The sequence below is a fragment of the Haemaphysalis longicornis genome, unplaced genomic scaffold, assembly GCF_048455015.1.
Source record: "Haemaphysalis longicornis isolate Haplotype H1 unplaced genomic scaffold, Haemaphysalis longicornis Haplotype H1 scaffold_12, whole genome shotgun sequence".
Classification (NCBI taxonomy): Eukaryota; Metazoa; Arthropoda; class Arachnida; order Ixodida; family Ixodidae; genus Haemaphysalis; species Haemaphysalis longicornis.
This window is the reverse complement of record NW_027526225.1, coordinates 92,960,376-92,984,255: the sequence shown is the minus strand read 5'-3', so window position 1 is coordinate 92,984,255 and position 23,880 is coordinate 92,960,376. Positions and strand designations below refer to the sequence as shown.

General features: G+C 49.4%; 1 long non-coding RNA gene and 1 pseudogene across 1 annotated transcript; one reads left to right on the top strand and one right to left on the bottom strand.

Annotated features, from left to right (window-relative positions):
- Window positions 1–293: 293 nt before the first annotated feature.
- Window positions 294–12,457, top strand: LOC144162073 (uncharacterized; annotated as a pseudogene).
- On the bottom strand, window positions 8,693–11,911 carry LOC144163032 (uncharacterized). Its single transcript, XR_013320818.1, has 2 exons — window positions 11,602–11,911; window positions 8,693–11,353 (listed from the first exon to the last, which is right to left on the bottom strand). It is a non-coding gene; the product is annotated as an uncharacterized LOC144163032 (long non-coding RNA).
- Window positions 12,458–23,880: the final 11,423 nt, after the last annotated feature.

Below are 23,880 nucleotides of genomic sequence, written 5' to 3'. Positions count from 1 at the left end.
GCAGGTTTGACGAGAATGTACTCGAGGTCATTCTCCGTAAAATCTACTAGCGCGCTCTCGACCTTCCGCTCCACACCTCCAACCAGCGCCTTCTAGGCCTGGGAATGGTGAACACATTTAAAGAGCTGCGTGAGGCGCACTTGACAAATCAATACACGAGACTCTCTAAAACGCCGTCGGGTTGCCGCCTTCTTGCCCGACTACACATCCATCACCCAATAGATACGGAAAAGCGCGTACAAATTCCCGACGTCTGGAGATACGCCTTGCATGTGCGTCCTCTTCCAGCCAATATGACGCGAGATGACCACAGTGGCCGACGCCTCGCGCGGGCACAAGAATTGGCTCGCCACTATGGTCGAAAAAACGGAGTCTTTTACGTAGACGCCTCCGGCCCGCACACGGGGGTTGGTACACGGCCGTGGTCGTCCACCAAAACACGGCAGTGAACGGACTCACATTCTGCGCACACAATATTACACACGCGGAGGAGATTGACATCACGCTAGCCACCGCAGATCAGGACTCGCGGGTCATTATCACCGACTCAAGGGGTGCTTGTCGCAATATCGAACAGGGGTGCATTCCGTACTTTGCTTACAAAATTCTGCAAAACAGTAACTAACTGGGTGCCCCCGCGAACCGAACGATCATATGGGCTCCGGCTCACACGGGCCTTGAGGGTAACGAGGTGGCTGATGATGATGATGATGGTTGCATTTTAATGGCGCAAGGCCAACTGGGGCAAAGAGCGCCAAAGAAAAGATGGTTAGCTACCACATATTAAAGTCAATACTAGAAGTGAATAGCACCAGAAGTAGAAACAAATGAAGACAATGAGGATGGCCGGTGTAGAGGGCCAGGTTGTGATTATGCATGATACGATATGAGATTCAGAAATTTAACTTCTGATAGATAATTAAAAACACGTTTGATAGAAAACATTGGTTCATCGCCTAAGAAGTGCGATGGGTGGAGTGGGATTTGTTGTCTGTAGATTTCTGGAAAGTGTTTGCGTCGTGTGGTGTGAAGTGCCTTGCATGTTATTAGTATGTGCACTACGGATAGGGCCTCTCCGCACCTGCCGCACTGGGGTCTAGGAGATCCCGTCAGCAGATACGAGTGAGTTGCATGCGTGTGCCCCATCCGTAGCCTAGCCAAAGCGACTTCTGTGTTTCTGTTGTGTGAGTCAGCTGTGTACCGTCCCAAGTGTGGCTTTATTACATGTAGTTTGTTGTCTGTCTGTTCGTTCCAGTGTGTTTGCCATGTTCTGCGCAGATGTTGTCTTATGTGTGGCTTGAGGTCTGTATATGGTACGGTTGTTATGTCTACAGTGTTCCTGAGTGCAGCAGCACCGGCCCTCTCGTCTGCCAACTCGTTCCCAGCGATCCCAGCGTGTCCTGGGACCCAGCAGAGGAGCAGCCGATGCTTCTCCGCATACACCGACATGATAGTGTTGAATACAAGTTTAACTATGTGGTTTTTGGGGGGTGTATGCGATGACAATGCGCGAACAACACTCAAAGAATCTGTGTAGATGATAGAATTGGGAATTTGATTTTCAAGGATATGTCGTACAATCAGTAAAATTCCGTACGCTTCTGCTGAAAAAATTGTTGTGTGCACGCTCATGGTTCTGGCTGCATTGAAATTCGGACCATGAGCAGCGCACGACACCATAGTGGAGGTTTTAGAAGCGTCACTGTAGAATTCAGTACGTGGGTATTTGAACTGCAAAGAAAGAAAGTGCTGCAGTATTGCAGCACGCGGTACCCGATTTTTGTCAAGCTTTATAAAAGAAAGGTCACAGGACACAGGGCGAACTTGCCAAGGCGGTAAAACGTTTAAAGAGGATGACCTGTACACGTCTAAAAACGAAGCACTCAGATCCGAGGCTCGCTCTCTCGCTCGAAGTGAAAAAGGCGGAGTAACGGACGGGCGATTTACAAACAGCACAGATGTAGATGTATCGTTAAGGACAGGATAAAAAGGATGATTATTCAGCGATGAAATTTTAAAAGCATAAAGTAAGTCCATGTACGTTCGCTGGTTCTCAAGGCTCCACTTATCACATTCAACATACAGACTCTCGACAGGGCTAGTGCGAAAAGCACCCGACGCAAGCCGTAGCCCCAAGTGTAGTACTGGGTCAAGCATTCGTAACGCCGTTTTGCTCGCCGACCCATACACCACACTGCCATAGTCCAAACGAGACCCAACCAAAGCAGTATACAAGCGCAGCAGGAGTTCTTTATCGGAACCATAGGATTGGTGTGAGAGAACCTTAAGGATATTCATTGTTTTAAGACATTTTTGTTTTAGTTGTTTCATATGAGGGATAAAGGAATGTTTTTCATCAAGAATTATACCGAGGAACTTGTGTTCTTTTTTGACTGGAATCGAGACACCATTCAGTTTGATGTCTGGATCTGGCCTGATCCCACGCCTTTTGGAAAACACAACACAAGTGCTCTTGACTGGGTTCAGCTTAAAACCGTTCTGATCTGCCCAGCCTGCTAGTTTGTTGACACCAAGCTGGACTTGGCGTTCGCAGATTGACATATTGCATGATTTAAAAGATATTTGTACATCATCTACATATATTGTACAGGAAATGGTTCGTGGCAACGCCTTTCGAAGTCAGTTCATCTTGACAATGAACAATGTGCAGCTCAAGACGCCGCCTTGAGGCACGCCGTTTTCCTGCAGGAAAACATTTGAAAGGGCAGTGCCAACTCTCACAAGAAAGGTTCGCTCCGCCAGGTAGCTACAAAGTGTATTAAACATATTTCCCGAGACACCGAAGGCTTTTAGGTCGCAAAGTATCCCGTATCGCCAAGCGGTATCGTAGGCTTTCTCGAGATCAAAAAACACCGTAGCACAAAACTGTTTATGGAGAAACGCATCCTTGATATACGACTCAAGGGCGATGAGTTGGTCGTTTGTGGATCGCCCCACCCTGAAGCCGGCCTGGCAGCTCTCGAGAAGACCATTGAACTCTAAGAAGTACACAAGTCTCCTGTTGATCGTCTTCTCGAGGAGCTTGCCCAGGCAGCTTGTGAGGGCGATGGGTCGATAACTGGCGGGAGAAGAAGGGTCCTTACCCTCCTTCAGGAACGCCACTACAATAGCGTCCCCCCAAAATTTTGGGATGTGCCCCGAAAGCCATATGTTGTTGTATAGGTGTAGGAGTGTTTCAAGATTGTCCGGGTGTAGGTGTTGTATCATGGTGTATGTAATCTTATCTGCGCCGGGAGCTGAAGGTTTACACGTGCTCAGTGCAGCCCTCAACTCATAGACTGTAAATTCAGAATTGTAACCACATTTTGACCTGTTATTGTCATGTAGGGACTTCTTTTCAGAAGTATTTTTATGTTTCAGAAAAGTGTTTGTGTAGTGTGCGGAGCTGGAAACGTGTTGGAAGTGTTGTGCAAGAGTGTTAGCCTGGTCTTCGTGTGTCCCCTGTTGTACTGACCAGGGGCAGGCTATGTGTATGTTGTCCTTTAAGTTTGCGTATTCTTGTCCATACCTTATGTGCATCTGTGTATGAGTTAATGGATGTAAGAAAGGTGCGCCAACTCTCTCGTTTTGCCTCACGGCGCACACGTTTTCCGAACGCCTTGGCCCGTTTGAACAAAATGAGGTTACCCGACGTGGGGTACCGACGAAGGATACCCCACGCCTTGTTCTGGGCCTCTCGCGCCCGCCTACAGTCCTCATTCCACCACGGCCTCCGCTGGTTGCGCGGGGCTCCAGAGGCGTGGGGAATGGACTTTTCGGCGGCGTCGAGGATGTGCGCCGTGAGGAGTTGGGTAGCTTCTTCAACGTGTAGGTGTCCTATGGATGAGTGGTGTAGTTTGGATGTCTGTGTAAATGTATTCCAATTAGCTCGTGCTTCATTGAACCTATTATGGGAAGATGGACTGCTTGGGCCTTTACCTATGTATGTGAGTGAGGTGGGGAAGTGGTCACTGCCATATGGGTCAGTTCCCACTCCCCACTCGACAAGAGGAAAGAGAACTGCGGAGCCAATAGCCAAGTCAAGACATGAGTATGTGTTGTGACCTATGTTATGGTATGTAGGCTGTTTATTGTTGAAAAGGCATGCTCCAGAAGATGTAAGGAATTTTTCTATCAGGCGACCTCGGGCATCCGTTCTGGAAAAGCCCCAAAGAGAGTTGTGAGCATTAAGGTCGCCTGTAAGGATGTATGCTTCGGGCAGCTGGTCAACCAGCGCCTCAAAGTCGGAGCTCGTAAGTGAAACTTCAGGAGGAATGTATATGGAGCATACCGTTATCAACCTATTAAATATTATTAAGCGTATTGCTACAGCCTCAAGGATAGTGTTCAAGGTGACAGGGTGGCATGCTAAGGATTTCAGGACGATTATGGCCACACCGCCAGAGGAGTGTGTGCAGCCATCCCTGTCTTTCCTGTATACCCGGTAACTATTCAAGAAATTTGCGTGTTTAGAATTCAAATGTGTTTCCTGAACACATATTACACTTGGCTGATTGGTATGCAGAATCTCATACACGTCGTCAAGATTATTCAGAAGGCCTCTGCAGTTCCATTGAACAATATTTTCTCTTCCCATTATTTAATGTGAGAGCTACTGGGGTGTGTATGTTTATGTGTCGTCTTTCGGGGCTGTGACTCTTGGATTGGGCTTTTTGGGCGGCCTATCTGAAGGCTTGGACGTCGGAGGCCGCTCCTTGCGCTGCGTTGCAGGCAAGAACGGCACAACGTCCATCTCGTCGTCCGATGTCCTGGGTGTGCCCGTCGAACCGGGCCCCCCGGACTTGGCCCCTCTTCGGGGGCCCTTCGTTTGAGCCGCCACCGCCGGTGGTGTCGGAGGCACCAGAAGTGGCACGGGCGGTGCGGTGGCGGTGGGAGCCGGTGCGGGGCTCGTGGTGTCCATGGCACACTCCAACGCACTGGACGATGGGGAGGCACGGACGGGAGCGGCACCGGTCCCGACGGAAGAGGTTGCCACCACAACCGCTGCTGCCTCAGCAAGCGGCGTGGTGGCGGGTTGGGCGGCCAGAGGCAACCCAGGGGGGGGCGCGGGCGGAACCAAGTCCGACTCGCGGTACTGGGTCCCCGCCGAAACCAGACGCCGCTCCGCCCCCCGGCGAGCCGCGTCGGCGTACCTCCCCAGGGGGAAAGAGGCGAACCTCTTCCGCGCCTCTGGAAAGGTGATGTTTTCTGTCACTTTTAGATGGATTATTTTCTTTTCCACTTGGAATTTCTCGCACTTCCTGGAGTAGGCCGCATGAGGGCCCCTGCAGTTTGCACATGTGAGCTTGTCAGAATTGCAATTGTCAGTGGGGTGGTCCTGCGCTGCACATTTCGCACAGGTTGTTTTGCCGCGGCAAGAGGTTGTGCTGTGCCCGAACCGCTGGCACTTAAAGCAGCGGCGCGGGTTCGGTATGTACGGTCGAATAGAGCATCGGATGTAGCCTGCATTTATATATTGCGGAAGTGTCGAACGGTCGAAGGTCAGGATAATGTGTTTGGTTGGGATTATCTTATCGTCCCTGCGCATCGTGATGCGCCGCACAGCTGTGACACCCTGGTCCTTTAAACCTTCAAGAAGGTCGGAATCTGTTTCTGTAAGCAGATCCGACTCTGAAATCACACCCTGGGAGCTGTTCAGGCTCCGGTGGGGCATGATCTTGATGTCCAGATCATGGATGCGAGTTTGGGCAAGAAGTGTGCGGGATTGTTTTTCATTGTTGAGCTCGACAAGGATTTCTCCTGTCCTGAGCTTTTTGGCTTCATACTTTTCACCTAATGTGCTTTGCAGAAATTTCGAGACAAGGAATACCGACAGTGAAGCGACGGGTCTCGTTGGGTCAGCTGACTCGATCACAAGAAAACGAGAATAGTTATTCATGTTTGTTGAAAGGACAGTTGTTGACAGAGGTGGGAATGAAAGTTCGGTGCGGCCCCTTTTCGGGGGCCGATCACGTCTGGGGAGGGGTTTAGAAAATGCCATATATCATAGTATAGAAGCAGGGAGACGGGGGTACTTTCTTCCACAACCTTACCCTGATAGCTGAGGAGGTCCCGGAGCTCCCTGCCTAGTAAACAGACAGGGAGCCCATCCGCCGGAGCTTGACCTGGGCTCCGACGGCCACCGTTAGAGGTTTCTACCCTTCACCTTAAAAACACATCACCACGGTTGGATCCAGCTTATGTTTGGAAGCTCGGGGTCCGCGGTGTTGTGTCGTGGGCGACGGCGAGCGGCCTCGGCAGCGACGGGAGCGAAGGCCGGCCGCCGGGCCCACCCACAAGCCCAAGAAGAAAGAGTGCGGCCTGCTCGCACCAAGACCAGAGCCCAAAGAGAACGTTTATTGTTCGACAAGACGACACCTAGACGCATACGCACGTGACCCGTCACGTGCGACCACAGCAACGACATCTAGTTACAATTAACACAACCAAGCGCCCACAGTGAGCGGGCGCTCCACTAGAGGGCGCCACTACACCACATCATCTTCCCGTGCAAAAGAAGTTCGCACACTCTGCGAAATACGCCACTACACCACATCATCTTCCCGTGCAAAAGAAGTTCGCACACTCTGCGAAATACATACAGCATCTTAAATGCACACTGCACATCATTCTCCCGCGCTTTGAAGAATGTCTGCATCTTCCTTTCACTTGACTCACACAACAGGCTATCAGTCGCTCACGACAGTTCTATAAGTCCCAAAAAAAAAACCCGTCCAAAAAACATTTTCGCTCACGACAGTTCTCTAAAGTCCCCAAAAAAAACCCGTCCAAAACACTTTCAATGATGATATACGATTCAACACAGACATGACACGTGCAACATGACGCAAAGCATGATCCGTACGTATACCCCTTACTGCACATATTCGCGAAGCCACTGAGGCTGCTTAGTCTTACGGCGCGGACGCGTAGACGTTGAACTTGCATTATTTGACGATCCAGAAACCCCCTCATTTTCCCTTGTGTTGTCTACATGGCTATTTGGATCTGTTTGTTCACTATTTTCTTCCTGACATTCTAATGGTTCCCGAGGGACAATGGATTCAGACCTTGCACTGGTAGAGACCTCCGACAGATCAGGGTCTGTCTGAACACTGGGGCTTGTCCCTTCTGACAACTGTAGACTAGGGGACTGACTGTCACAAATGTCCAAGTTAGACAAAGAGTACAAAAACTCTTTATGCCTCGACGAGAGTTCAACATTGTCATAGGAATACGGTGCCGAGCCAACCTCAATTCCTTTCGGAACGACTGTGAGTTTCGAAGCGTTCCAGATCTTTCCATCACTGAGCTTAAAGGTGAAAGGTGCAACCTGAGCTTGCACTGTCAACGGCTTACTATACTTCAGAAATCCTTGCTTACGGAATTTTACCTTCACGACATCTCCCACCTTTATGCGGGTCGGCTGCGCACCTTTCCTTCTGTCAAAGTACTGTTTAGCTTTATGCTGCTTCGTGAAGACCTGATTCCGAACATGAGGCAGGAAATTGTCCGATTCTGCTGCCTTTTTACGTATCCTGAAGTTGCTAATATCCACTTTGGAACGAGGCTGACGTCCATGCAGCAAAAAAGCTGGAGAAAGACCTGTCACTGAATGTGGTGTGACCCGATACGACCCAAGAAATTGTGTAATGCTCTTCGAAGCATCCTTGCCTTCAAGTCTGGCTACCTGTAAATGTTCTTTGAGAACTCTGTTAAACCGTTCAATCTGGCCGTTAGCCTGAGGGTAATAATTCGACGAGAACACGTGACGGATACCTTTTTCCTTTAGATACTCTTGCATTTGTTTGGAGACAAACTGGGGTCCATTATCCGTCACTAAAACCTCAGGGAGCCCTTCCCGACTGAAAGAAGAGTCCAACAACTTAATGACATCCTCAGTTGAAATGGAATTTGTGCCCAGAACCTCAGGCCACTTAGAGTAGTAATCGACTAGTGTAACAAGAAATCGGGGGTACGACACATCTAACGGACCGACGATGTCCATTCCCAACTTTTGCCACGGCCCTTCAGGCCATTCCACTGGCTGCAACGGAGCTACATGAGGCTTAGCAGACTTGTCTGCCAGCTGACAAACGTGACAATGCTTTACATGTTCTTCAACATTGCGATCCATTTGAGGCCACCAGTAACGTTCCCGGAGAAGTTGTTTCGTACGTACTATTCCTTGATGATTTTCATGTGCTAACTCGAGAAACGTAGGTACCAGTACACAAGGAATGACTACACGGTCATCACGCATGAGTAATCCGTCCACAACAGAAAGTTCATCCCTTACATGAAAGTAAGCAGTTAAATCACTGTGTACCTTTTTCTTATCAGGCCAACCCTTTGACACATACTCTGCTACCTTCTGCAACGTCACATCGGCCTTCGTTGCCAGCTGCACGGTTTCTTTATCGACTACTGATGTTACTAGTGACACTATCTCTTCCTCCTTAACAAGTTCTTGACCGGTCTGAATGGGTAATCTCGATAGAGCGTCAGCCACCAGATTTTCTGACCCTTTACAATACTCGATGTCAAAATTGTAGTACAGCAAACGAGCTGACCACCGTGAAATCCTTAAAGGTCTCCGACCTGAGTCTCCTGCGGCTAACAAAGCAACTACAGCCTGATGGTCAGTTCTAAGTGTGAACCGTCTGCCCCAAAGAAAAATGTGCCACTTTTCACACGCGAACAAACAAGCCAGCGCTTCGCGCTCTCCCACAGAGTATTTTCTCTCAGTCTCCGACAAAGTTCTAGAAGCAAAGGCTATGGTTTCAAGCCGAGAACCATACCGCTGCTGTAGTACCGCGCCAATTCCCACATCAGATGCGTCGGTAGTTACTACTACAGGCAAGTCAGGATTAAAGACTTTCACAACCGGAGAACATGTGAGGCACGCTTTCAACTGATCGAAACTGCTCTGAGCATCATCAGACCAACAAAATGTCTGACCCTTCCTGAGCATGAGGCGAAGGGGTTCAACTATCTCTGCATAGTTCTTTATGAACTTAGCATAGTATCCTGCAAGACCTAAAAATGATTGCAGTGACTTTAGGTCCGTAGGAGCGGGAGCATGAACTATAGCTTTTACTTTGCTCTCCAAAGGTGAGATGCCCTCAGCCGAAATCTTGTGACCCAAAAAATCAAGTTCCCTGACCGAAAAAAGACATTTGTCGTTCAACTTCATGCCACTGTTTGCTATACATGTTAAGACTTCAACCAGGCTCGCGTCATGCTCAGCTTGAGTCTTTCCCCACACAAGAATATCATCAAGATAGCAAACAACATTTCTGCAATTTTTTAAGATCTGAGACATCATTTTTTGAAAAACCGCAGGCGCCGACGCCAGACCAAAACACACCCTCTTAAACCTGAATAAACCTTCATGAGTCACGAAAGTAGTTAAGTCCCTACTGCCCTCTTCCAGCAACAACTGATGATAAGCCGACGCCAAGTCAAGCTTAGAAAAACAAACAGCACCATGAAACATCTGCAACAGCTCTTCAACATGCGGTAAAGGATACCCATCAATGATAATTGCCTTATTCGGTTCCCGGAGGTCCACACACAGCCGAATGTCCCCGTTCTTTTTCCGGACGACGACGAGTGGCGAAACCCACTCCGAGGCGTCGACACGCTCAATGACATCATTGTCCTCGAGGCGTCGCAGCTCGCTGGACACTGGATCACGGAGAGCAAGAGGCAATCTTCGTAGCTTAGATGCAACTGGAGTCACACCTGGCCGCCGTTGGATCTTATGCGAGACGTCCTTGACAAGACCCAACTCGCCGTTGAAGAGATGTTCGAAACCCGGGGGCACGTTCACGGGACACTGCACTGCACACACCGATGCTAGTCGACACGTAAGAGACGCACCGTCGATCTGAATGCCCAGTTGCTGGATGGCGTCGAGCCCCAAAAGAGATGTCCCTTTGTCGGTGACGTAGAATGTGACGGAGCAAGACCGTTGCAAGACTTGAACAGGAGCTTGGAATGAGCCGCGGATGCCGATACGTTGTTTGGAAAAATTCCACAAGTTGACGGAAGCCTTGGACAGCGCATGCTGTTTACTGAAGTGACGCTTGAAATCTTCGACAGTCATCAACGACACGGATGCTCCGGTATCGACTAAGAGTTGCATGGTCACTCCGCTGACTTCGGCTTGAACGACTAAGTCCTTTCTTGGAGGATTGTTGACGCTGACTTCAGCTTGGACGACTAAGTCCTTTCTAGAAGAAGTGCTGACTGTTAAGACGGAAGATCTTGCGGGTGCGTTGATCTCCGTGGATGCTGGATGCTCTACAGGTTCCGGTGTCGAAGCGGATCCCGTAGCTTCCTTCGAAGAAACTCGATGCACTGGTGCCGGCTTACGGCACATCGATGCGAAATGTCCCCACTTATTACAAGAGTTGCAGCGCCGATTTCGGGCTGGACAATTTTGAAATGCTGAATTATGCCATTTATTTCCGCATCGTTCGCACAACTGAAGCTTGCCTGCAAACTTCTGCTGAACTGTACCGCGGAACTCTACAGCTGACTGCGGATGGAAACGTCCATCTTGGAGGCCACCATCTTGCCTTCCCGAACCCGGTGGAATGAGGTCACGGCCTCCCCGGCTGGCCAGGCCATCTTGAATTCCTGTGCCGCCATCTTGAGCGCGCCGGCCTCCCCGGCGGCCCAAGCCATCTTGATTCTCCACGCCGCCATCTTGAGCGCGGCGGCTTCCCCGACTGTCATCTTCCGCGACGCCACCTTCTCCTCGTCGACCTACTGCTTGTACTTGATGCGAACCGAAGGCTTGGTTCGCCAACGACAAAGATTCAAAACTCCGACCAATCTCTTCAGCTTTCTCCAAAGACAACCTTTCGCCATGTGCGAGCAGCTTTTCTCTAACCTGGGGGTTAGACGTTCCTTGTATGATTTGATCTCGGACGCGCTCCGCGTACGTCAGCCCGAACTTGCAACGTACGGCTTTCTCCTTTAGAGCGGTCACGTATTCTAAAAAACTTTCCCCCCGAAATTGACGACGGCTTGTGAACTCATGTCGTTCAACAAGCGTATTTGTGGACGCAGCGAAGAGCCGGTCCAGCTGCTCCAAAAGTTGGTCGAATTTCGAAATGGCCGGAGCCGAGGATGCGGTCACACTACAGTCGGTCGCGGAGTCGGTCACGATAGGGCTGGTTACGTTAGCGTCGGTCACGTTACTGGCGGCGTCCCTCCTTGCTTCGTCCTGCTCCGCCTCAGCAAAATACCTTCGTTGCCCCTCCCTACCCAAAACACTGACGAGCGCCGACGCGCGTCGTCCGTCATTCCAGTCGCTGCCGCCAGCCGCCTCGAGATGGGCCTGAAACAATTTTTTCCAGTTATGCCACGGAATCGGAGGCGGCCCCGGCAATTCGAGGAAAACGGGCAGGTTATCGAAGAGGCCCATGCTGCCAAGCAGGAAGGAGAGAGATGCAGGAGCAGAAGCAGAAGAACGAAGTAGGGCGAGGCCTAAACGACGGTTCGACAAGCGTCAGCACAAAGAACGCTAGGCCTCGCGACGCCAGACGCGCCGGACAGTCACACTCGAGCGAGGTCAAACGCACTCACGTTTTCATTCTGCCGGACCCGTCGACGATGTCGTCGCAGCAGAAGAAAAGCATCCCATCCTCGTCGCCAAAAAGATGTTGTGTCGTGGGCGACGGCGAGCGGCCTCGGCAGCGACGGGAGCGAAGGCCGGCCGCCGGGCCCACCCACAAGCCCAAGAAGAAAGAGTGCGGCCTGCTCGCACCAAGACCAGAGCCCAAAGAGAACGTTTATTGTTCGACAAGACGACACCTAGACGCATACGCACGTGACCCGTCACGTGCGACCACAGCAACGACATCTAGTTACAATTAACACAACCAAGCGCCCACAGTGAGCGGGCGCTCCACTAGAGGGCGCCACTACACCACACGCGGTATCGCCAGTACCGTCACCAAGATTGCTCAAGGTGCCCCGTGCGGGGAACGAGGTGGCTGACGCCGCTGCCCGCGCGCTCACTCTCCGGGCACAATCCTCATCTCCCACCGATCCGGACCTAGAACCTACTCCCGCTTGCACCTTTAAGGAGGTCACACAGTTTTATAAATCCGGCCATTCCGTCCATCCCAAGCCCTGTAGGGGCCTCACGAAGGCGGAGGACCACATCCTCCTTCGCCTTTATACGAAAATTCTCTTGTGCCCGGCAATCGTAAAACACTTCGACCCCTCTTGCACGGGGAAGGGCCCGCACTGTCAGGAAGATTCCTCTGACATTTTCCACATGGTGTGGGCATGCCAAAAAACCCCAAACCTACCCCTTCTACCCAACCCTTCCCGGAAGAACTGGGAGGCAGCCCTGCTCGGCTGCTCTGACCTGACGGCCCAACGGGCCCTGGTCGGGCGGGCCCGGGCCGCAGCCGACGCCACTGGGCTCCCGTAAGGGGGAGCCCACCTAGTCTTTGTACGGGGCGGCCCCTTAAGGACCGCTCACACCCTCCCTGTACAAACTTATGTAAATAAATGTTTTTCGGTCAGTCAGTCCAAATCAGAGCTCAGAAGTGCAAAATCAGGAGAGATGTAAATGGAGCATACCGTTATTAACCTATTAAATATTATTGCACGGATCGCTACAGCCTTGAGGACAGTGTGTAAAGAGCGTGTGGCATGCTAATGATTTCCGTGCGATAATGGCCACACCTCCTGAAGAGAGGGTGCAGCCAACCCTATTCTTTCTGAATACCATGTACCTATTTAAGAAATTTGTTTGTTTAGAATTGAGGTGCGTTTCCTGGAGACACGTGATACTTGGCTGACTGGCATGCAGAATCTCATACACATCGTCAATATTTTTAATTAGGCTTCTGCAGTTCCATTGGATTATGTTTTCTGTTCCCATTATTTAAATTTATGAATGACTAGAGTGTGTGTGTTCGTGTGTGTTCATGTGTTGTCTTTCGGGGCTGTTACTCTTGGATTAGGCTTTCTAGGCCTTTCTATTGGCTTGGCCGTCGGAGGCTGCTCCTTGCGCTGCGTTGCAGGCAGGAACGGCGCGACGTCCATTTCATCATCAGATGTCCTGGGGGTGCCCGTCAAACCGAGCCCCCCGGACTTGGTCCCCCTTCGGGAGCCCTTCGTTTGAGCCGCCACCGCCGCGGGCGTCGGGGACGGCAGAAGTGGCACGGGCGGTGTGCGGTGACGGTGGGAGCCGGGCCCCCCCTGTCCATCCCCTCGACACCCTCCAACGCACTGGAGGACGGGGAGGCAGCGGCGGGAGCGGCACCGGTCCCAACGGAAGAGGTTGGCACCACAACCGCTGCTGCCTCAGCAAGCGGCGTGGTGGCGGGTTGGCCTGCCTGAGGCAACCCAGGGGGAGGGGGCGGGGAAGGGACCAGGTCAGACTCGCTGAACAGGGTTCCTGTGGAAACCAGACGCCGCTCCGCCCCCCGGCGAGCTGCGTCGGCGTACCTCCCATGGGGGAAAGAGGCGAACCTCTTCCGCGCCTCTGGGAAGGTGATGTTCTCCGTTACCTTGATGTTGATTATCTTTTCTTCAACTTGAAATTTTTCGCACTTGCGGGAGTAGGCTGCATGCGCCCCCCCCCCCCCCCGCAGTTCACACAAGAGAGGGTGTCGGATGGACAGTTGTCGCTCGGATGGTCATGCGACGCGCATTTTGCACACGTCGTTCGGCCATGGCAAGAGTTCGTGCCATGCCCGAACCGCTGGCACTTAAAACAGCGCCGCGGGTTCGGAATGTAGGGACGGATGGAGCAACGGATAAAAGCTGCATTTATGTGTTGTGGAAGAACTGCGCGGTCAAAAGTCAAGATAATGTTCTTGGTGGGAATCTCCTTGTCGTCTCTGCGGATAGTGATGCGTCTCACGGCAGTGACGCCCTCATCCTTCAAGCCGGCAAGGAGATCCGCATCCGAATCGTTCAGGAGATCCGTCTCGGATATCACACTCCGCGAGCTGTTGAGGCTCCGATGGGGTGTGACCCTGATGTCTAGATCAGCCAGTCTAGTCTGAGGTAGAAGCTTCGTGGACTGCTGCTTGTCATTTATTTCGATGAAGAGTTCACCAGACCTTTGTTTTTTGCACTTATATGATTTTCCTATTATCGCTTCAAGATATTTTGCGATCAAGAAGACTGACTGCGATACAAGAGGTTGGGTTGCGTTGAGCGATTCCATCACAAGAAATCGAGAAAAATTATCCGGTTCAGGAAATGTTAAAGATGGCAATGAAGGAAAAGATACTTTGGTGCGGCCCCTTTTCAGGGACCGATCAAGTTTGGGGGGGGGGTTGTAAATACCATAGGGCATAGTATAAAAGCAGGGAGACCGGGATACTTTCTTATTTGACCTTACCCTGGTAGTCAAAGAGGTCCCGGAGCTCCCTGCCTGGTAGACAGGCAGGGAGCCCATCGGCCGGAACTAGACCAAGGCTCCGACGGCCACCGTTTACGGCTTCTACCCTTCACCTTTAAACACCTCGCCATGGTTGGACACAGCTTATGTATGGGAGCTCGGGGTCCGCGGTGTCGCTGCTCACCGTCACCATGAATAATCAAGGTGCCCCGTCCGGGGAAGGTAAAAGTACAACAATTCGGTAAAAATAAACAAAGTAAAACATAACGTAATGAAGAGGAGTGGCGTAAAGGGCCAGGTTGTCAAGATGCATGATAAGAAATAAGATGCAAAAATTTTACGTCTGTAAGAAACTCAAAAACAGGTTTGATTGAAAACATGGGCTCGTCTCCCAAAAAGTATGATGGGTGTGATGGAATATATCGTGTGAATAGTTGTGGGAAGTGTTTGCGTCGTGTTGTGTGAAGTGCCTTGCATTGTATGAGGATGTGGATCACGGATAGGGCCTCCCCACACCTGCTGCACAGAGGCCTTGGAGATCCATACAGAAGGTGCGAGTGCGTTGCATGTGTGTGGCCTATCCGTAATCTAGCCAAGGCGACTTATGTATACTGTATATCTATTGCGTGTGTCGGTGATCCAGGGTACCAAGTGTGGTTTTATTAAGTATAACATGTATGTTTGTTCGCTCCAGTGTGTTCGCCATGTTTTGCGATGTTGCTGTCTGATGTGTGCCTTCACGTCTGTGTAGGGTAATGTGGTTATGTCTACTGTATTCAAGTGTGTAGCAGCAGCAGCCATTCGATCCGCGGCTTCGTTCCCGGCTATACCAAAGTGGCCAAGGACCCAGCAAAGGACTAGTTGAAATTTTTGGACATACACAGACATAATACCCTTGACTATCAGATTGACAGCGTGGTTTTTGGAAGACTTTGTTGATGACAATGCCTGCACAACACTGGGGGAATCTGTAGAGATAATGGATTGTGGGATGCTTCGTAGCCGATTTATGTGCACTTTGACGAGGAAGAGCGTTCGAAACGGCATGTTCTCTCGCATCATCTTGCCCGCCCATTTAATTACGTCGGCTAATACAATACTGCTGTAAAACGGCCGGGCTAAGAAAAGATTCCTCGCCTATCTAACCTGAACACTATACCAATATTGCATATTGCTATTTACATAGCGACGGTTAAATCAATATTTCGAATGACAAATGGCCTGAAAACCCCCTGTAAACCAGCGAATCATTACTACGGTGCTTGATGGGTTAACGCGAACGCCGCATTGTGTTTGCTATTCTGCTATAGATTACCAATGGTCTAAGTCTATGTTTTTTCACTAAACAAGCAAATTTCAATTGAAAATGAATAAGGTACAAACGCATCTACACATCAGATTTCGCTATACTCACTCTTTTGTCGTTAACCGTGCTTGTTTGGAGGGCGCATTAGGGATCGACTCTCTCAGACTAGTGTCACTTCCCTAATTGCGGGTATTCTTTATTTTGATGCACCTTGGGCTCACTGGTTGGCATGCTAGCTTCACAACGACTCCGTATACTTGAAAGAGCCACGCAGAAATTGATGTGTACGAATATAGACCGAAAGGTGGCCGCCGATTCTTTTTGTTTCGTGTTCCACCCTGTTTTTTTGTAGTTCTGTCTGGCTAGTGGGATACAAAAAAAAAACTTTTTCAGCGTCAGCTACATTCCACTTACTTTGCGTCTCTTATTTGCGTTTTTTTTTTCACTTTTTTCAAGGTATGCAATACTCGCCTGTTGAACTGCGTTAGTTTTTGTCCTCTCTTGCCATAAATTGTTTACACGTTTGGCTTAAATGCGCGGTTTCATCTATTCGTTTTTCCTGCACATTATAAACTGTTGTTTTTCTTAAAATTGTGACTTGACATATCCAATACAATATAGTGTAGTGTGTCTAGTTTTTGGTTTTTCATTTTTCTCCATAACTTCCCTTTTTCCTTTTTATTTTCTTTTCTTCTCATTGTGCTCTTTTAGTTGAGTCTGCCTAGTATTGTTACGAAATGCATTCTTGGTTTCTAATGCTCTGTTGTTACTTTATCTCTATAGGTGTAACTCTGAGACTTGTGACTATTGAAATTGTCTTTAGCATCTTTTAGTGTATGTTTTTTATGAAATTATAGATCGAGGGTCCTGGTGCAGTATCAACTATGGGTCCCTCGCCTGTATACATCTTCACATGTAACCTTCCTCTGTTACAAGAGTCAATAATCTTCTTCTAAACTTCAAAAAATTAAAAGAATAACCTCGGCCGCAACACCCACTCCAGCAACGCTATGGAAGGTTTAAAGGCAATAAAAAATAAATGAGCAGTGGTTATAACCCACACACACTTTTTGCTGAAAAAGCCAATTTGTAGAGCGATAAATTATATACCCCGCATATTGGTTCACTCTCGGCCAGTTGGTACGCGCACGGCCATGCACATCCACCTGCCCGTCCCCCCGCCCACCTAACGCACACGTGAACGTACACCTAAACGCATGCACTTAACGCATGCACTTGAATACCTTAACGCATGCCTTAACTTAACACCTTAACGCATGCACTTGAATACGAGAGGATCACCGATCCTGCCGTGCCCACCCGAACGCAGGGGAAGACCCCTTCCAAACCGCGAACGGAACACACTGCTTGTCCACATGACAGCAGGAGCCCACCACTGAGGAGCAGCGCCCAAAAGAACCACGTAGCGGATGAATACAGACACGGCAAATCCACGAACGTCACAAAAGTTTTACATCAACATGAGTTCACTCATCAGCACAGGCTCTGCCTCCAGGTTTCCCTCAAAGGTTGCAGAAGAACGAAGATGTCATGTGCAGAGCATACAGGCACCGGGTACTTGAAGGCCAGATTCACTGTCTGGAAATGTCCGGCATGCTATTTCCGACCAACCCCGCCAGTCCAATTAAAATTTTCTCCCCTTCAGCGTTGACTAGTGCGTGACGCAAGTAAGATGGTTCCATTGGGAGTCGAACGACCTGTCTTAATCGGGACACAAGGGCAACAGTTTTTACACAATCCAGGAGATTGTGGGAAAACGCAATCTGTTTTATCCGTCTGTGTCCGCACAATCACGTTTTGTTGCGCAGGATATCATCCGTGTGGAAATACGTTGAGCGAGTCTTCAGGACGGAGGAAAGTAGGGAAGTACGGCTAGAACACATGGTACCCATCGAAACAACTAGGTGTCTATGTTGTCGGAGCTCAACCTACGCCGCTATTCCACTGGACGAGCCCTCAAGAACCGTAGTCTTACAATTCGCTTCGAAGTACGCCCCTCCGCTTCCTCACCCCTGGTTGGTGCACTTGTAGGTACACTTGTAGCGACGAGATCGGTGAGATCGTTGCCCCACAACCCAGAGTGGCTGGAAACGTAGAAGAGGGAGACTGGGACGGAAAAAGCCAGTTGTTGATAACTGGCTTGAATTTCATGAACAGTTTCTGATGTGTTGAAGAGATCTCCCACAACAAAAAAGTAGGGGTATACAGTCACAATAAACGAAAACCGCACAGGGGCCTTGTTTGTGTTGCGTTAAAGTAACATACGCTGTAAGGCAATAGCTTCTGCTCCGTAAGAGCTGGTCGGGCGCAAAATTCAAAATACTTCCGGCGCCAAAACCTCATCGGGCGAGCTGAACACAACAAGCGTGGCACCGCCAGATGTCGTCGTAAAAGTACCGCCCGAGTCCGCATGTAAGCCAGGGCTCAATATCATCCCCGCATTTGTACGGGAGTGCCTATATTGCGGTGTAAAATAGCCAATCGCAGAGCGGTATGGCAGAAGTTCCAAAGAAGAGGATGTTTCACCTCGCCCGGGCAAATGTGTTTCTTGCACCTCAATGGACCGTAGCAGGTGAAACAAGTCGATAAGATCTGTCTCGAGGTCCAAGACGATTGACAGGGGAAGAGAATAAGCCAATATTTTCAGTGCCGCGGTTCTTCTTGTGGTAAATGCTCGGTGACAACAAACAGTAATGAACGCACCAAGGAGTGAATTACCGCTTTTAACAAATGGTGCTAATAGGCGCCCCTATTAGCACCGACGGTCTAGAACCTAAACTGTTGACGCTGGGTGCGCACTGGAAACGGTAGCTTTTACGCCTCCAAGCCATGGCCGAAACTGGAAACAAGTCTCTGGCGAAAAAACTGGCTTGTTCTTTTATCATTTATGATTTTGATCATGATGGTGATTTTTAGATTTTAATGTTCAGGGCCAAACAAGGGCACGTTCGCCAAACAAAAGTGATTACATGACAGTGACATGAAAGTAAAAGTAGAACATTTCAGTAAAAATAAACAATGCAAAGTACAACGAAATGAAGATGACTGGTGTAAAGGGACAGGTTCTCAAGGTGCATGATAATAAATGAGATTTAAAAACTTTACATCGCTAAGAAACTTAAAAGTACGCTTGTGGGTGATTATGGGGTAGTCTCCAAAAAAGTAAGATGGGTTTAGTGGATTGTGTTGTCATATAGTTGTGAGAAGTGTCCGTGTCGTGTTGTTTCTAGTGCCTTGCATTGTATGAGGGTGTGGATCACGAATAGGGCCTCTCCGCACCTGCTGCACAAAGGTATTGGAGATCCAGTGAGGAGGTGCGAGTGCGTTGCGTGCGTGTGCCCTATCCGTTATCTAGCTAAGGCGACTTCCGTGTATCTATTGCGTCTGTCGGAGGTGTATGGCTCCAAGTGTGGTTTTATTACTTGTAACTTGTCTGTTTGTTGACTCCAGTGTGTTTGCCATGTCTTGCGAAGTTGTTGTGTGATGTGTGGCTTCACGTCGGTGTAGGGTAATGTGGTTATGTCAACTGCATTCGAGAGTGTAGCAGCAGCAGCAGCAGTCATTCGATCAGCGGCTTCGTACCCGGCTATACCACAGTGGCCAGGTACCCGGCAAAGGACTAGTTCAAATTTGCGGACATACACAGACATAATAACCTTGAAGATCAGATTGACAACGTGGTTTTTTGAAGACTGTTGATGCCAATGCCCGCACAACATCGAGGGAATCTGTATAAATAATGAATTGTGGGATGTGGCTTTGAAGTAATATGATTAACAACAAGAAGTCCACCATACGCCTCTGCCGTAAAGATACTAGTTTAACTATTCAGCGTTTTAGTGACACTAAAACCGGGTCCATTCGCCACGCAGGACACAGAGGTGGCAGTTCTAGAGGCGTCCGTATAAAATTCAGAACACTGATACTTCTGCTGCAAATACAAAAAGTGCTGCAGAATTGCACATGTGGGAGCTCGGTCGCATGATACAGGGCGGGAATTCCATGGTGCTACGAAATCTGTTGCAGATGTTTGGATGGTGTCTAAAAAGGAGACAGCAAGCTCTGACGCTTCCTCTCTAACACTGTAAGAGAAGGGCGCAGAGAACGATGGTCGATTTAAAAGGAGTTCAGTCATCGATGTATCATGAAAAACTGAATTAAAAGCATGGTGAGGCATGGATGACATTTTAAAAGCATAAAGGAGATCTAAGTATTCTCGCTGACGTTGATGGTTCCACTTATTACACTTCACATAGAGGCTTTCGACAGGGCTAGTGCGGAAGGCGCCACATGCCAGGTGAAGCCTCAGATGAAGCACTGGGTGCCGCATTTTAAGGGATGTTTTACTTGCCGACCCATAAACAACACTTCCATAGTCCAACCGTGAACCTAATGGGCTGGTAAAAACACGTAAAAGAAGTTGTTTGTTAGCACCAAACAGAATGTGCGAGAGAACCTTCATAATAGTCATTGTTTTCAAGCATTTATGTATTAGTTGTTTTGTGTTGGATAAGTGTGAGCTTTTCGTCAAAGATAATACCTAAGAACGTGTGTTCTTTTTTGAGAGGAACCTGACACCGTGGAGTAGAATGTCTGGATCTGGCCGAATGCCGCGCCTCAAAGAAAACAACACACAAGTGCACTTTCCTGGATTAAACTTGAAACCATTGCTATCTGCCCAGCCGGCTAGCTTGTTCACACCAAGCTGGACTTGGCGCTCACGCACAGACAAGTTACAGGATTTAAAGGAGAGTTGAGCGTCGTCTACATAGTTTAAACAAGAAATCGATGGTGCTAGCATCTTCCTACGAGAATTCATTTTCACAATAACAAGGGTGCAGCTCAAATCTCCACCTTGTCGCACGCCTTTTTCCCGGACACAACACTAGAGAGTGCAGTTCCAACTCGCACGCGAAACATTCTTTCAGACAAATAATTGGCAAGGGTGTTCATCATGTTACCCGACATATCAACTGACTTCAGGTCGCTTAGGATGCCGTACCGCCACGCGGTATCGTACGCTTTTTCAAGATCAAAGAATACTCTCATACAGTACTGCTTATGTAGGTAGGCATCTTTAATGTAGCATTCTAGCGCTACTAGTTGGTCATTTGTAGATCGCCTCGCCCTGAAGCATGCTTGGCAGCTCTCGAGAAGATCATTCTACTCTAAGAAGTACACAAGTCTCCTGTTTATCATCTTCTCGAATAGCTTACACAGTCAGGTTTTCAGGGCAATGGGGCGATAACTGGCAGGAGAGGATTGGTCCTTCCCTTCCTTTAGAAAAGCTACTACTCTGGCCTCCCTCCAAAAGCATGGAATGTGCCCCGAAAGCCATAGTTTATTGTATAGGTGTAAGAGTGTTTCAAGGGTGTCTGAGTGTAGGTGTTCTATTATGGTGTATGTGATTTTGTCTGCACTTGGAGCTGAAGGCCTACATGTTTTCAGGGCTGCCTTCAGCTCATGAATTGAAAAAGGAGAATTTTAAGAAGTGTGCGACTTGTTGCTATCACGAAGGGACTTCTTTTCCGCAGATGTGTGTTTTATGATAGTGTTTGTGTAGTGTGCTGAACTGGACACGTGTTCGAAGTGTTGAGCAAGTGTGTTGGCCTGGTCTTCGAGTGTGTCCTCTGCTGTTCTAACCAGGGGCAGGTGTGTGTCTGTTGTCTTTTGCGCTTACGAATGGGTGTCCTGAATTTGTGTGTGTCTGTGTACGAGTTTATGGATGTAAAGAAGGTATTCCAAATCTCTCGTTTTGCTCCACGGCGCACACGTTTTCCAAACGCCTTGGCCCGTTTGAACAAGAGGAGGTTACTCGATGTAGCGTACCGACGAAGGATACCACACGCCTTCTTCTGGGCCTTTCGCGCCCGCCTACAGTCCGCATTCCCCCACGGCCTCCTCAGGTTGCGCGGGGCACCAGAGGCGTGGGGAATGGACTTTTCGGCGGCGTCGAGGATGTTCGCCTTGAGGACTTGGATACCTGCTCCAACGTGTAAGTGTCCTATAGATGTGTGATGTAGTTTGTATGTTTCTGTAAATGTATTCCAGTCAGCACTTGCTTCATTGAACCTGTTCTGGCAAGATGGGCTGCATGTGCGTTTAACTATATATGTTTGTGAGGGGGGGAAATGGTCACTTCATTATGGGTCACTGCCCACACCCCACTCGAGAAGAGGAAAGATAACTGTGGAGCCAATAGCCACGTCAAGGTATGAGTGTGTGTTGTGTCCTATATTAACGTATGTGGGCTTTTTTCGTTGAAGATGCATGCTCCTGAAGATGTAAGGAATTTCTCAATAAGGCGACCTCGGGCATCCGTGGGAGAAGAGCCCCAAAGAGGGTTGTGCGCATTAAGGCCGCCTATTAGGATGTATGGTTCGGGCAGCTCATCGACCAGCGCCTCAAAGTCAGAGATCGAAAGTACAAAATCAGGACGAATGCAAATGGAGCATACCGTTATAAACTTATTGTAATTATTGTGCGTATTGCTACAGCCTCAAGTACGGTGTTAGAGTCATAGGATAGCATGCTAGGGATTTCCGGGCTATTATGGCTACAGCGCCCGAAGAGTGTGTGCAGCCAACCGTATCCTTTCTGAACACGATATAGCTATCTAAGAAATTTGATTTATTGGAATGTAAATGTGTTTCTTAGACACACATTAAACTTGGCTGATTAGTATGCAGAATATCATACGCGTCATCAAGATTATTCAGAAGGCCTCTGCTGTTCCATTGCACAATATTTTCTCTTCCCAATATGATGCGTTAGAGCTACTGGAGTGGGACTATTTACATATGGTCTTTCGGGGCTTGCGCTCTTGCGAGAGGTTTTTCACCTTCTCCGGAGGTTTAGATGGAAGAACCCGTTCCTTCCCCTGCGAAAGAGACAGGAAAGGTCCCACATCCATCTCATCATCAGATTTAGAAGGGGTACCCGGCGTACCGGACCCCCCGAACTTGGCACCCCTTGCGGCGCCCTACGTTTTGGCCGCGACCGCCGAGGGCGTCAAGAGCGCCCCGGGTGGCACAGGCGGTGCGACGAAGGTGGGAACTGCTGCGGTTTCCTTAATCTCCATCTCCTCCGGGCCCTCGCGTGTGCTTCGGGCCGGTGCAGAGGAGGAGACAGTGGGTGCAGCAGCATGCCCAAAAGACGTGGATGCCACCACAGCCGCTGCTGACTCAGCGAGCGGTGCGGAGGCGGGTTGGGCTGCCCAAGGCAACACAGGGGGGAGGTAGAGGCGGGACCAGGTCTGACTCGCGGTACTGAGTTCCCGCCGAAACGAGACCCCGCTTCGCCCCCCGGCGAGCTGCGTTAGCGTACCTCCCCAAGGGGGCAGAGGCGAGCCTGTTCCGCGCGCCTGGGAAGGTGATGTTTTCCGTGATTTTGAGCTTGCATATTTTCTTTTCCATCTTCAACATTTCACACGTGCGGGAGTATGAAGCATGAGCTCCATTATAGTTGCTGCAGATGAATTGTTGAGCCTGGCCGTTATCTGTCTCATGAACTTGAGATGAACATTTTGCACACGTTGTTTTGCCACGACAGGAGGTGGTGCCCTGCCCGCACCGTTGACACTTGAAACAGCGCCGCGGGTTCGGGATGTACGGCCCGACAGAACAATGAATGAAACCTTCTTTAATGAATTCGGAGAGTGTGGAACGATCAAATGTTAAGATTATATGCTTTGTCATGATTTGCTTATCATCTCGCCCCATGGTGATGCGCCTTACTGCAGTCGCGCCCCCGCCTTTCAGGCCTTCGAGCAGATCGGCTTCCGTCTCATTTATCAGATCTGGCTCAGAAATTACACCCTGAGAGCTACTGAGGCTACGGTGGGGTATCACTCTGATGTCCAGATCTGCCGTGCGATTCTCACTTTTCATCTATAAGTGTCACTTTTCATCTACGAGCAGAATGTGTGGTGTTGGGTTACTAGCTCATCGTATTTTACTGTTCTATTTGTTGTAAGGTGCAACTTGTGATTTGCAGGGTTGCAAGAGTTGTCAACGGTCGTTAAGGCTGATTTTCTATTTCCGCTCCTAGCATTAGTGAACCGCGCACCAAAAAATCAAAATAAAGTATAACCGACTCATGGTGTCATTGAACCTCTAGGATCTGCTCTGGTGTTCTTAGACTTGCCTGACGCCTTAGATTTGTTCCG